Genomic DNA, 13,076 nt, shown 5'->3' with positions numbered 1-13,076 from the left:
AGATGGACCTGATTGATCTCCGTTGCTTTATTTCCAAGTAAAAGTGACAAATTAAGTAGGCTCATGCTTAGTTTTTTAAAAAATCAAAGAGTAGTTAATTTACAATGTTGTGTTAGTTTCAAGTGTATAGTGAAGTGATTCAATTATATACACACACACACACACACACACACACACACACATATTCTTTTTCAGATTCTTCCCCATTATAGGTTATTATAAGATACTGAGTAGAGTTCCCTGTGCTATACAGAAGGTCCTTGTTGTTTACCTATTTTATATATAGTAGTTTGTATATGTTAATCCCAACATTTTAATTTATCCCTCCCCCCTTCTCCTTTGGTAACCGTAAGTTTGTTTTCAATGTCTGTGAGTCTATTTCTGTTTTTTAAATAAGTTCATTTGTATAATTTTTTTAGATTCCACGTATAAGTGATATCATATGATATTTGTCTTTCTCTGACCTATTTCACTCAGTACAAGAATCTCCAGGTCCATCCTGGTTGTCTCAAATGGCATTATTTCATTCTTTTTATGGCTGAGTAATATTCCATTGTATATATGTACCACATCTTCTTTATCCATTCATCTGTCGATGGACACTTAGGTTGCTTCCATGCCCTGGCTATTGTAAATAGAGCTGCAATGAACATCGTGGTACATGACTCTTTGAATTATGGTTTTCTCAGGGTGTATGCCCAGTAGTGGGATTGCTGGGTCATATGTTATTCTGTTTTTAGTTTTTTTAGGAACTCCATACCATTCTCCATAGTGGCTGTATCAATTTGCATTCCCACCAACAGTGCCAAAGGGTTCCCTCTTCTCCACACCCTCTCCAGCGTTTGTTGTTTGTAGATTTTTTGATGATGGCCATTCTGACTGGTGTGAGGTGATACCTCATTGTAGTTTTGATTTGCATTTCTCTAATGATTAGTGATGTTGAGTATCCTTTCATGTGTTTGTTGGCAATCTGTGTATCTTCTTTGGAGAAATGTCTATTGAGGTCTTCTGCCCATTTTTGGATTGGGTTGTTTGCTTTTTTGATACTGAGCTGCATGAGCTGCTTGTATATTTTGGAGATTAATCCTTTGTCAGTTGCTTCGTTTGCAAATATTTTCTCCCATTCTGAGGGTTGTCTTTTCATCTTGTTGATGGTTTCCTTTGCTGTGCAAAAGCTTTTAAGTTTCATTAGGTCCCATTTGTTTATTTTTGTTTTTATTTCCATTTCTCTAGGAGGTGGTTCAAAAAGGATCTTGCTGTGATTTATGTCAAAGACTGTTCTGCCTGTGTTTTCTTCTAAGAGTTTTATAGTGTCTGGCCTTACATTTAGGTCTTTAACCATTTTGAGTTTATTTTTGTGTGTTGTGTTACGGAGTATTCTAATTTCATTCTTTTACATGTAGCTGTCCTGTTTTCCCAGCACCGCTTATTGAAGATGCTATCTTTGCTCCATTGTATATCCTTGCCTGCTTTATCAAAGATAAGGTGACCATATGTGCATGGGTTTATCTCTGGGCTTTCTATCCTGTTCCACTGATCTATATTTCTGTTTTTGTGCCAGTACCATACTGTCTTGATTACTGTAGCTTTGTAGTAGAGTCTAAAATCAGGGAGTCTGATTCCTCCAGCTCTGTTTTTCTTTCTCAAGATTGCTTTGACTATTTGGGGTCTTTTGTGTTTCCATACAAATTTTTTGTTCTAGTTCTGTGAAAAATGCCATTGGTAGTTTGATAGTGATTGCATTGAATCTGTAGATTGCTTTGGGTAGTATAGTCATTTCCACAATGTTGATTCTTCCAATCCAGGCACATGATATATCTCTCCATCTGTATGTATAATCTTTAATTTCTTTCATCAGTGTCTTACAGTTTTCTGCATACAGGTCTTTTGTCTCCTTATATACGTTTATTCCAAGGTATTTTATTCTTTCTGTTGCAATGGTAAATGGGAGTGTTTCCTTAATTTCTCTTTCAGATTTTTCATCATTAGTATATAGGAATGCAAGAGATTTCTGTGCATTAATTTTGTATCCTGCTACTTTACCAATTTCATTGATGAGCTCTAGTAGTTTTCTTGTAGCATCTTTAGGATTCTCTATGTATAGTATCACGTCATCTGCAAACAGTGACAGTTTTACTTCTTCTTTTCCGATTTGGATTCCTTTTATTTCTTTTTCTACTCTGATTGCTATGGCTAAAACTTCCAAAACTATGTTGAATAATAGTGGTGAGAGTGGGTAACCTTGTCTTGTTCCTGATCTTAGTGGAAATCGTTTCAGTTTTTCACCATTGAGAACGATGTTGGCTGTGGAGTTGTCATATGTGGCCTTTATTATATTGAGGTAAATTCCCTTTATGCCTACTTTCTGGAGGGTTTTTATCATAAATGGGTTTTGAATTTTGTCTAAAGCTTTTTCTGTGTCTATTGAGATGATCATATGGTTTTTCTCCTTCAATTTGTTAATATGGTTTATCACATTGATTGATTTGTGTATGTTGAAGAATCCTTGCATTCCTGGGATAAACCCCACTTGAGCATGGTATGTGATCCTTTTTATGTGCTGTTGGATTCTGTTTGCTAGTATTTTGTTGAGGATTTTTGCATCTATGTTCCTCAGGGATATTGGCGTGCAGTTTTCTTTCTTTGTGACATCTTTGTCTGGTCTTGGTATCAGGGTGATGGTGGCCTCGTAGAATGAGTTTGGGAGTGTTCCTCCCTCTGCTATATTTTGGAAGAGTTTGAGAAGGATAGGTGTTAGCTCTTCTCTAAATGTTTGATAGAATTCGCCTGTGAAGCCATCCAGTCCTGGGCTTTTGTTTGTTGGAAGATGTTTAATCACAGTCTCAATTTCAGTGCTTGTGATTTTTTCCTGGTTCAGTCTCAGAAGGTTGTGCTTTTCTAAGAATTCGTCCATTTCTTCCAGGTTGTCCATTTTATTGGCATATAGTTGCTTGTGGTAATCTCTCATGATCCTTTGTATTTCTGCAGTGTCAGTTGTTACTTCTCCTTTTTCATTTCTAGTTCTATTGATTTGAGTCTTCTCCCTTTTTTTCCTGATGAGTCTGGCTAATGGTTTATCAATTTTGTTTATCTTCTCAAAGAACCAACTTTTAGTTTTACTGATCTTTGCTATCAATTCCTTCATTTCTTTTTCATTTATTTCTGATCTGATCTTTATGATTTATTTCCTTCTGCTAACTTTGGGGTATTTTTGTTCTTCTTTCTGTAATTGCTTTAGGTGTAAGTTTAGGTTGTTTATTCGAGATGTTTCCTGTTTCTTGAGGTCGGATTGTATTGCTATCAACTTCCCTCTTAGAATTGCTTTTGCTGCATCCCATAGGTTTTGGATCTTCGTGTTTTCATTGTCATTTGTTTCTAGGTGTTTTTTGATTTCCTCTTTGATTTCTTCAGTGATCTCTTAGTTATTTAGTAGTGTATTGTTTAGCCTCCATGTGTTTACAGATTTTTTTCCTGTAATTGATATCTAGTCTCATAGCGTTGTGGTCAGAAGAGATACTTGATACAATTTCAATTTTCTTAAATTTACCAAGGCTTGATTGGTGACCCAAGATATTAACTATTCTGGAGACTGTTCCATGAGCACTTGAGAAGAAAGTATATTCTGTTGTTTTTGGATCAGATGTCCTATAAATATCAATGAAGTCCATCTTGTTTAATGTGTCATTTAAAGCTTGTGTTACCTTATTTATTTTCATTGTGGATGACCTGTCCATTGATGAAAGTGGGGTGTTAAAGTCCCCTACTATGATTGTGTTACTGTCGACTTCCCCTTTTATGGCTGTTAGCATTTGCCTTAGGTATTGAGGTGCTCCTTTGTTGGGTTCATATATATTTACAATTGTTATATCTTCTTCTTGGATTGATCCCTTGATCATTATGTAGTGTCCTTCTTTGTCTCTTGTAATAGTCTTTATTTTAAAGTCTATTTTCTCTGATATAAGAATTGCTACTCCAGCTCTCTTTTGATTTTCATTTGCATGGAATGTCTTTTTCCATCCCCTCACTTTCAGTCTGTATGTGTCCCTAGGTCTGAAGTGGGCCTCTTGTAGGCAGCATATATACGGGTCTTGTTTTTGTATCCATTCAGCCAGCCTGTGTCTTTTGGTTGGAGCATTTAATCCATTTACATTTAAGGTAGTTATCGATATGTATGTTCCTATTACCATTTTCTTAATGTCTTGGGTTTGTTATTGTAGGTCTTTTCCTTCTCTTGTGTTTCCTGCCTAGAGTAGTTGCTTTAGCATTTGTTGTAAAGCTGGTGTGGTGGTGCTGAATTCTCTTAGCTTTTGCTTGTCTGTAAAGGTTTTCATTTCTCTGTGGAATCTGAATGAGATCCTTGCTGGGTAGAGTAATCTTGGATGTAGGTTTTACCCTTTCAACACTTTAAAGATGTCATGCCACTCCCTTCTGGCTTGCAGAGTTTCTCCTGAACGATCAGCTGTTAACCTTATTGGGATTCCCTGCATGTTATTTTTTGCATTTCCCCTGCTGCTTTTAATATTTTTTCTTTGTATTTAATTTTTGATAGTTTGATTAATATGTGTCTTGGCATGGTTTTCCTTGGATTTATACTGTATGGGACTCTGCGCTTCCTGGACTTTATTGACTATTTCCTTTCCAATACTAGGGAAGTTTTCAACTATAATCCCTTCAAATATTTTCTCAGTCCCTTTCTTTTTCTCTTCTTCTTCTGGGACCCCTATAATTCAAATGTTGGTGCGTTTAATGTTGTCCCAGAGGTCTCTGAGACTGTCCTCAATTCTTTTCATTCTTTTTACTCTATTCTGCTCTGTGGTAGTTATTTCTACTATTTTATCTTTCAGGTCATTTATCCTTTCTCCTCCCTCAGTTATTCTGCTATGATCCTTCTAGAGAATTTTAAATTTCATTTATTGTGTTGTTCATCATTATTTGTTTGCTCTTTAGTTCTTCTAGGTCCTTGTTAAACGTTTCTTGTATTTTCTCCATTCTATTTCCAAGATTTTGGATCATCTTTGCTGTCATTATTCTGAATTCTTTTTCAGGTAGACTGCCTATTTCCTCTTCATTTGTTAGGTCTGGTGGGTTTTTACCTTGCTCCTTCATCTGCTGTATGTTTCTCTGTCTTCTCATTTTGCTTAACTTACTGTGTTTGGGGTCTCCTTTTCACAGGCTGTAGGTTTGTAGTTCCCATTGTTTTTGGTGTCTGCCCCCAGTGGCTAAGGTTGGTTCAGTGGGTTGTGTAGGCTTCCTGGTGGAGGGGACTGGTGCCTGTGTTGTGATGGATGAAGCTGCACCTTGTCTTTCTGGTGGGCAGGACCGCGTCCAGTGGTGTGTTTTGGGGTGTCTGTGAATGTGGTATGATTTTAGGCAGGCTCTCTGCTAATGGGTGGGGCTGTGTTCCTGTCCTGCTAGCTGTTTGGCATGGGGTGTCCAGCACTGGAGCTTGCTGGTCGTTGAGTGGAGCTGGGTCTTATTGCTGAGATGGAGATCTCTGGGCGAGCTCTCGCCAATTGATATTATGAGGGGCCGGGAGGTCTCTGGTGGATCAATGTCCTGAACTTGGCTCTCCCACCTCAGAAGCTCAGGCCTGACACCTGGCCGGAGCACCAAGATCCTGTCAGCTGCACGGCTGGTTCATCCTGGAGGAGATGGACTGAAGCCAGGAGAAAGCTAGGGGATGCGAGACCTGTCGGAAGGCTTGTTTGGTGAAATCAGGCAGAGGATGTTGACATACTGTACCCAGGCTCTACTCGTGAAGGGGAAACAGTTGCCTCGGGAAGCCAAGCTCACGCTTCCACGGCCGAGGCACACGCTGGCATGCACGGATGTTTGATATGTTTAGTTACACAATTGATTTTCAAAGCCATACAGGGTAGTTGAGCTGGGGACGGCTTTGTTGAATCATCCATTCTTGATGCTGGGCCGAAGGTTGACAGTGCAATTAAGTCCACACGAAGACATTTGTTTTCACAGTAAGAACTTATTTTATTTTGATTACAAAATTGTTGTCCCTTCAGTTCTACTTAGTTTTTATGATCTCCGTAAATCACAACAGGGATCGTGAAGACTGCGGGGAGTTTTCTTTTTCTCTCTTTCTTTTTCTAACATCTTTATTGGAGTATAATTGCCTTACAATGGTGTGTTAGTTGCTGCTGTGTAACAGAGTGACTGTGGGGAGTTTTCTTTTTCTCTCTTTCTTTTTCTAACATCTTTATTGGAGTATAATTGCCTTAAATGGTGTGTTAGTTGCTGCTGTGTAACAGAGTGACTGCGGGGAGTTTTCAGTGTCACGTGCAGGTACCACCCCTGGGCTGGCGGCCATCGCAGTCAGGTCAGTCTCAAAGAGAAGGAAACTTGTTCCTCGCAGAATCTAAGTGGCGTTAATTTATGCCGCGGGTCCGCTCCACCTGGTCCCACACCAGGGAGCAGGCTCGGTGGTACGAGCCTCCACCAGACAGTGTCGGACCCAGTGGTCCTGCCAGACCTTGTCAGGTCGAGCACACCTGGCGGTATGCTGTTGCCCACAGATGAGCGTCGTGCTTCAGGTAGGCACTATTTTATTATAATTGGAGTCGGAGTGTGTTGAGACCAGTGAAGCCACAAATGCCCCATTTGTCCTCATGGAGGCATCTGGGATGCTTTGCAACACGAGGACATATTCAGGAAGACATGATCGCTGTCTTCAAGGTCAAATAAAGCTTTGCAGTGGTTCGTCAAGACAGGAGCACGTTGAGATGCCGTCCTGCCGCACTGCCCTGCTCCTGCTTCTCCCCAGACAGCGTGGCACGGTGGTCCAGGCCTCGTGTCATGCAGCCTGTTTATATTCTTACCGTGATTCCTCGTCTCAGCACCTTGAGCAAGTGACTAGACATCTTTGGACCTTGGATTCTTACCTGTAAACTCGGGATAATCGTAAGATCTGCTCCACTGCCAGGAGGATGGAATCAGTTAATACAGACAAAGTTCTTCCACAGCACTGGCGCGTAGAAAGGGCTTAGTTGACGTGAGCTGTGACCATCATTACTGCTGCGACCATGGTCTACAGGTATTATGATTCCAGACATAGAGGGCTTGATGGGCCTCCATGGACCACAATCTCTAAGACAGCTTTACCTCCTCAGGGACCTTTTTATTCTCTTTGACGCATTTAGTTTAGTTCTCCAAATGTGTATAAACCCGTACTACGTGCAGGTCAGTGGGCTTGGTACTTGAGGTACAAAGATAAATAAGGCGTCATCTCATCCTTAACACGGTCTTTCTTTAGTAGAGGAGACAAGATGTCAGCAACTTAAGCACACCTCGCTGTGTCCATGATGGGTGTGTGTAAGGATGCAGAAGTAACTGGAAAGACGGTGGCTTCTCAGAGCTCCCCCTGGGGAGGGCAGGGAGCGAAACTCCGAATTTATACCCACCCCCTTTCCCCTTTGGTAATTTTTAAAGATTATCCCTTGGTAATCTTAAAAACTTTTTTAATTTTTTTTTTTTTGTCAAAAGGATTCTCTATTTTAAGGAGTTGTTTTAGTTACAGCCCCTACGAAAATGAATTCTTTTCTTTTTATAGTATTATCTTTGCTCTAAAAAATCATACTGCCTGTTTCTTTTTACTCTTTACAAAACATAATGAGCAGGATGTGAAGATTAATTATCCATTGAGTGGCGAACCTACATTCTGAGAGGCAGACCATTTTAAAAGCTGTTTGGGACCCTCTTCTGAAAATGTCACGTGTATGTTTTTGTGGGTGTGGCTACCACTGCTCTGGAGTAAACGCAAGCTCACGTGTTGCCGTCGTCACAGGGGTGTGCGGCTGCCTCGGCCGCCTTACACAGTAGCTTACGACTCACCAGTTAAGTAACGTATTCAGGCCCTGCACCCGTCGTATAGCGGCTTTGCTTGATAATATTCAGAAAACAAAAAAACAAAAAATAGAGCCGTTGAGGGTCTCCCCTCTGTCCACTTTTGGGTCCCTCGGTGAGGCTCTCAGTGACCTTCTCAGAGCTTCTGTCTCTCCTCCCTGCCGTCGAGGGAGACGTCCACTCTCCCCATGCTTGGCCGTCCTTCTCCAGGGTTTCTGACTCATGCTTCTAACGGGTCCTCGACTTTCACACCTGTCCCTGCCTTCAGGGGACCTTTCGTAACATCATCCCTTCATCTTTACGTGTAGCAGCGACTTCACTTGCTGTAAAACAGTGATCCTTAACCACTTTATGTAGGACCGTTTTATAAATCTGATAGAAAGTGTGGACCTTCTTTGCGGAAAAAGACAACAAAACTACACGCCCCAATTCTGCCTTCGTTTTCAGACGACTCAGAGATTCCTGGAAGCCACGTTGATATGAACAACTATTTACTGGCCGCCCTCCCTTCCGGGGCTCAGCAGGCGTGGGAAGTGCTTGCCCTCACCTCATCCCCCAGGGAACGCCCGGCCGAAGAGCAGAGGCCCCAGATGCGAAACCACCATTATTTCTTCGTCCTTGCTCAGCCGTCCTTGTCCCCTGTGCCTTTGGGAGGGAGGGATTTTGTCCTTCCCTGTTTCCATACAGCCGGGCCTCCGAGGCCCTGAGTTTTTCTCCGCCTCCTGTCTTGGCGGCTCCGTGTTCAGGGTTTCTCTCCCCGTCTCCACTTTCCCTTCTTCTGTTTTGTACTTGGTGCCCTGAGGACGGCTCTCCCCCAGCCCCACGTTCACACGGGGCCTTTCGTGGCACAGCTGGGACCAGAACCCTGAGCATCAGGTTTTTTCAAACAATCATTTTGTAAGCATACCATCTTGTACAATTATACGCCAAGCCGTGTTATTGACCGTCAATGCCGCGTTCAGAGCTTCCCCTTTCCCGGTCGTCTCCTTCCCCCCTGTCCCCGCCTTTCTAGGGAACCTATAATCTAATGACAGGGGACTGAGAGCATGTGCTCCGTGGTTGCAGATCAATTGTCCAGTTTTCCTTTAACTCCCTGGGCTCAGCGCGGGGCCAGCACCCCCTGGCAGTTCCAGGGACCCTGGGACGTGTGACCTGCCTGGATGGCTCCGTTCAGCCTCCGAGGGCCCTGGATTTTATCCGTTCCTCAGGGTAAAACCCTGACCAGATCAAGTGTTCTTAGGTGAGAACTAGGTTTTTACACTGATCCGTGCCAACTTATTTTGTGTCAGCTATTTAGCAACGTCAGTCAACTACGATGTCTTAATTTTATATAATAAAAAGGAATGAAAAGTGGCTACAGAGAAAGCCACATACTTGATTCTTGCATTATCTTAACCCCGATTTCCAAAAATTAAAAACTCTTTCAGTCAGCTCTGTAGCCCTGCAGGGAAGCGAGACACGCGGCTGAGCAAATAAAAAGCGACAAGAGGCCGATTAAAATCTCGTTGTCAGTCAGATACCCCCAAGGTCCAGAGCTTAGAAGGAGTCAGTGTCATTCATTTTGCAGAAACAGAATGCAAAATAATTAGTTCAGCACCTTAAAGCATGACATTCAATTTAGCATCAGTTGTGTGGACTTTATAGTTGTGAGTCTTAGTACTTGTGTTTTAGAAATGAAATGAAATGATAAATATATATCTATCCTTTTTTCCGAATCTGCTTTTATTCCCACCTTTGAAATTTGATGCTATGTTAGATTATTTTACAGTTATAATAATTCGACTGAAGAGATCTATAGTATATTATACTATTATACTATATATTTTTACTAATATATACTAATATTATACTCTAACTTAATTGTTCCTGGTTATATACAATATTAAATCATAATAAATTCTTTATAGAAAACTTTATAAGATAATATGGTACAGGCACAGAAACAGACATATAGGTCAATGGAACAGGATAGAAAGCCCAGAGATAAACCCATGCACATATGGTCCCCTTATTTTTGATAAAGGAGGAAAGAATATACAATGGAGAAAAGACAGCCTCTTCAATAAGTGGTGCTGGGAAAACAGGACAGCTACATGTAAAAGAATGAAATTAGAACACTCCGGAACACCATGCACAAAAATAAACTCAAAATGGGTTAAAGACCTAAACGTAAGGCCAATTTCATTCCTTTTTATGGCTGAGTAATATTCCATTGTATATATGAGGTCTTCTGCCCATTTTTGGATTGGGTTGTTTGTTTTTTTGATATTGAGCTGCATGAGCTGCTTGTATATTTTGGAGGTTAATCCTTTGTCAGTTGCTTCATTTTCAAATATTTTCTCCCGTTCTGAGGGTTGTCTTTTCGTCCTGTTTACGGTTTTTCCTTTTAAGCTTGGCTTGTTTTGCTCACCATGTTTTTGAAAATTCATCTATGTGTCAGATGTACCAACAGATGATACACTTTGCTGCTGTTAATTGTGAGCAGCTTGTCTGTGTGAACGTATGAGTATTTGTTTATTCCTTCACCTGGGTGGCCACTTTGGTTGTGTCCAGTTTTTACCTCTTCTGAATAATGATGCCATGGACACTCACATGTAGCTCTTTTTGTGGACTCATGTATCCATTTTTCTTGAACAAAAACCTACCCCGTAACTTCTGGATCACTTGGTAACTCTATGTTTATCTGTTCTTCAGGTTTGGTTATTTTCTTTCTTCCTTTTATTTAAAATTTATTTATTTATTTATTTATTTATTTAGGGCTGTGTTGGGTTTTCGTTGCTGCGCGCAGGCTTTCTCTAGTTGCGGCGAGCGGGGGCTACTCTTTGTTACGGTGCGTGGGCTTCTCATTGCAGGGGCTTCTCTTGTTGCAGAGCACGGGCTCTAGGCACATGGGCTCAGTACTCGTGGCTCGTGGGCTCTAGAGTGCAGGCTCAGTAGTTGTGGCTCACGGGCTTAGTTGCTCCGCAGCATGTGGGGTCTTCCCAGACCAGGGCTCAGATCCGCATCCCCTCCATTGGCAGGTGGACTCCTCGCCACTGCACCACCATCTTTCTTTCAAGCCCACTGACTCTTCTGCTGTCTAATATATGTGAAGTGAAATTTTTGTTTTAGTTACGCTAGTTCTAGAGTTTACATTTTTTATGGTTCTTAGTTCTCCATTGACATTTGCCTGGGTTAGCTTATTAAGAGCATAGCTTCTTTAATGTTTTTCATACATTTGTAATAACTGCTTTAATGTCCATCTCTGATCAATTCAACATCACAGCCATATTTCCAGAGGCGATTACTCTTGACTACTTACTTTCTTAGGTCTGGACTGTGTGTTCAGTTTCCTTGCCTGTCCTGTAACCGTTAAATACATGTCAATTACGGGATTGCACCCTGGGCTTGTGTAGACGCTGCTTCGTGCCTCGTCTCAGTGGACGTGCAGGACAAGCCAAGAGGACCCCCAACCCGGCACCCCTTGCTGTGCTCGGACTCCAGCACCCTGCCTGGCAGAAAGCTGGACCATTGGTACGAGTTTTACTTCTCTCAGGTTTCTTAGTTTTATGCTGCTTATCTTCCAGCGTTTGAAAACCACGCATTCATCTATTTCGTTCTCCTTTATGGTTGTTTGTAACGGAAGGACTGGTTTGCTCCCAGTATGGAGCTTACAGCTCCATAGTCAGAAGCAGGAAATGTACTCGTTCTAAATTATGTATTTTTTCCCTACTGTTTTCTCCTTGATACCATTGTTTAAACAGAGGTTTTTCCTTCCTTAATGCAGTCTGTATTCTAGGCTTTTCTCCACCTGAATTTTCACAGCAGCTCTCTCTGCCTGCGCCACTTTGCTTTTTTCTTACGGCATCAGATTTATTGCAGAGGACAAATTAGAGCCTATCACCTCTCTGCTTAAAAACATCATAGGATTTTCTCTTTCCAATTAGGTTAAGAAAAATACTTGAGAACAAGTCCCTTCAGACTCTGGTCCTAATCTAAATTTTCAGCCGTATTTCTTGTCGCTTCCCAACCCAAACTCTCCCCTTTCCTGAGAATGCTGTGACCTTTCCAGGCTTCACGTCGCCCCATAAGCTCTGTTTTCTGCCTAGAAGACATTTCTTTCCTTTACCTGCTTGGCGGAGACGCCCTCGGTCCTCCGGATCCAGATAGGTTTCCTCATCTTGTTTCTCCTAAAGACCCAACTTTTCCTTGTACTTGTTTCTATTAAAATAGTTCATATTGTGACTGTTTATCAACTTTTCATTGAACTGAAAATGTTCTGGGGAAAAATAGCATCTCCTTAAGCTTTCTACCCTTTACGTCTACAGCGCCCAGTTTTTAGAAGTACTTGTTAACTAGGCAGAGGATTAATGAACAGATTTTTAAAGTTATTTTTGTTTTTTAGGTATTTTAATTCCTGTTGCTTTAGATTAGCGATGTGGACTATTAAGTCATTAGCATTTTTAATATATCTTAACAGAGAACAAAACATTTGAATAACAACTACAAAAAAACCCTTTAAATGTAGTAATGTAATTTTTTGTGATTTTAACATGCATACTAGCACTGGAACTTACTTGCAACCCATTTCTCGTTAGGGAATTGAAATCTGCATTCTAAGCTTGTTTTTCTTATTTCATAAAGACTTGCTGACCATGAACAGTCCCCAGTAGATAATCCCTTTAGGAACATAATAAACCAAAATGTTTTATCAACTTTCTATTCATTACCCCAAATCCTTAATAAAATGTTTTGTGTTAGTATCAGCCCTGACGTGTATGGGCTCATATATGCCGTATCTGTGACCGTCCTTAAAATGGCGATGGCGGAAACGTTCACCCAAATATTAAAAGATAAAATGTAACACATAGGTTCTTAGATTTCAAGTGGAAGAGCTGTTGAGAAACTAAAAATGTGATCAAGTCCTTGTTTTCCCTTCTGTGAGTTAAGCCTAGAACATTGCTTTGTTACCAGCTCTTGAGGAAAAAGCAGGGCCACTTGGAACTCGTATCTTCATTAGCCTGGGAGTGGTTAATGCAGTGCTGTTTCCCTCCAGACTCGCGTGTCACTGTCTGCCTTTTAGGACTCAGTTACTGCCGAGCTGTGTGGAGGCACAGGAGCCGTCCACTCTGCTGGGGAAGGTCTTTGGGGCCGGGGCTCCCGGGCTCCCTGTGCCCACCGTCGGGACACACAGAACCGCAGGGATGCTGCCCGCCGGCGTCTCAGACACAGAATCTGTC

The 13,076-nt window shown here is 41.4% G+C and overlaps 1 long non-coding RNA gene across 1 annotated transcript in view; it reads left to right on the top strand.

Annotated features, from left to right (window-relative positions):
* Positions 1–13,076, top strand: part of LOC132508224 (uncharacterized) — a 208,536-nt gene that overhangs the window by 141,484 nt on the left and 53,976 nt on the right. The window contains exon 4 of the long non-coding RNA XR_009536474.1: positions 6,301–6,334. This is a non-coding gene — a long non-coding RNA (uncharacterized LOC132508224). The remainder of the gene's footprint in view (positions 1–6,300; positions 6,335–13,076) is intronic.

This window comes from Lagenorhynchus albirostris, chromosome 17 (assembly GCF_949774975.1).
Source record: "Lagenorhynchus albirostris chromosome 17, mLagAlb1.1, whole genome shotgun sequence".
NCBI lineage: Eukaryota > Metazoa > Chordata > Mammalia > Artiodactyla > Delphinidae > Lagenorhynchus > Lagenorhynchus albirostris.
This window is presented reverse-complemented; position numbering and strand designations above follow the sequence as displayed.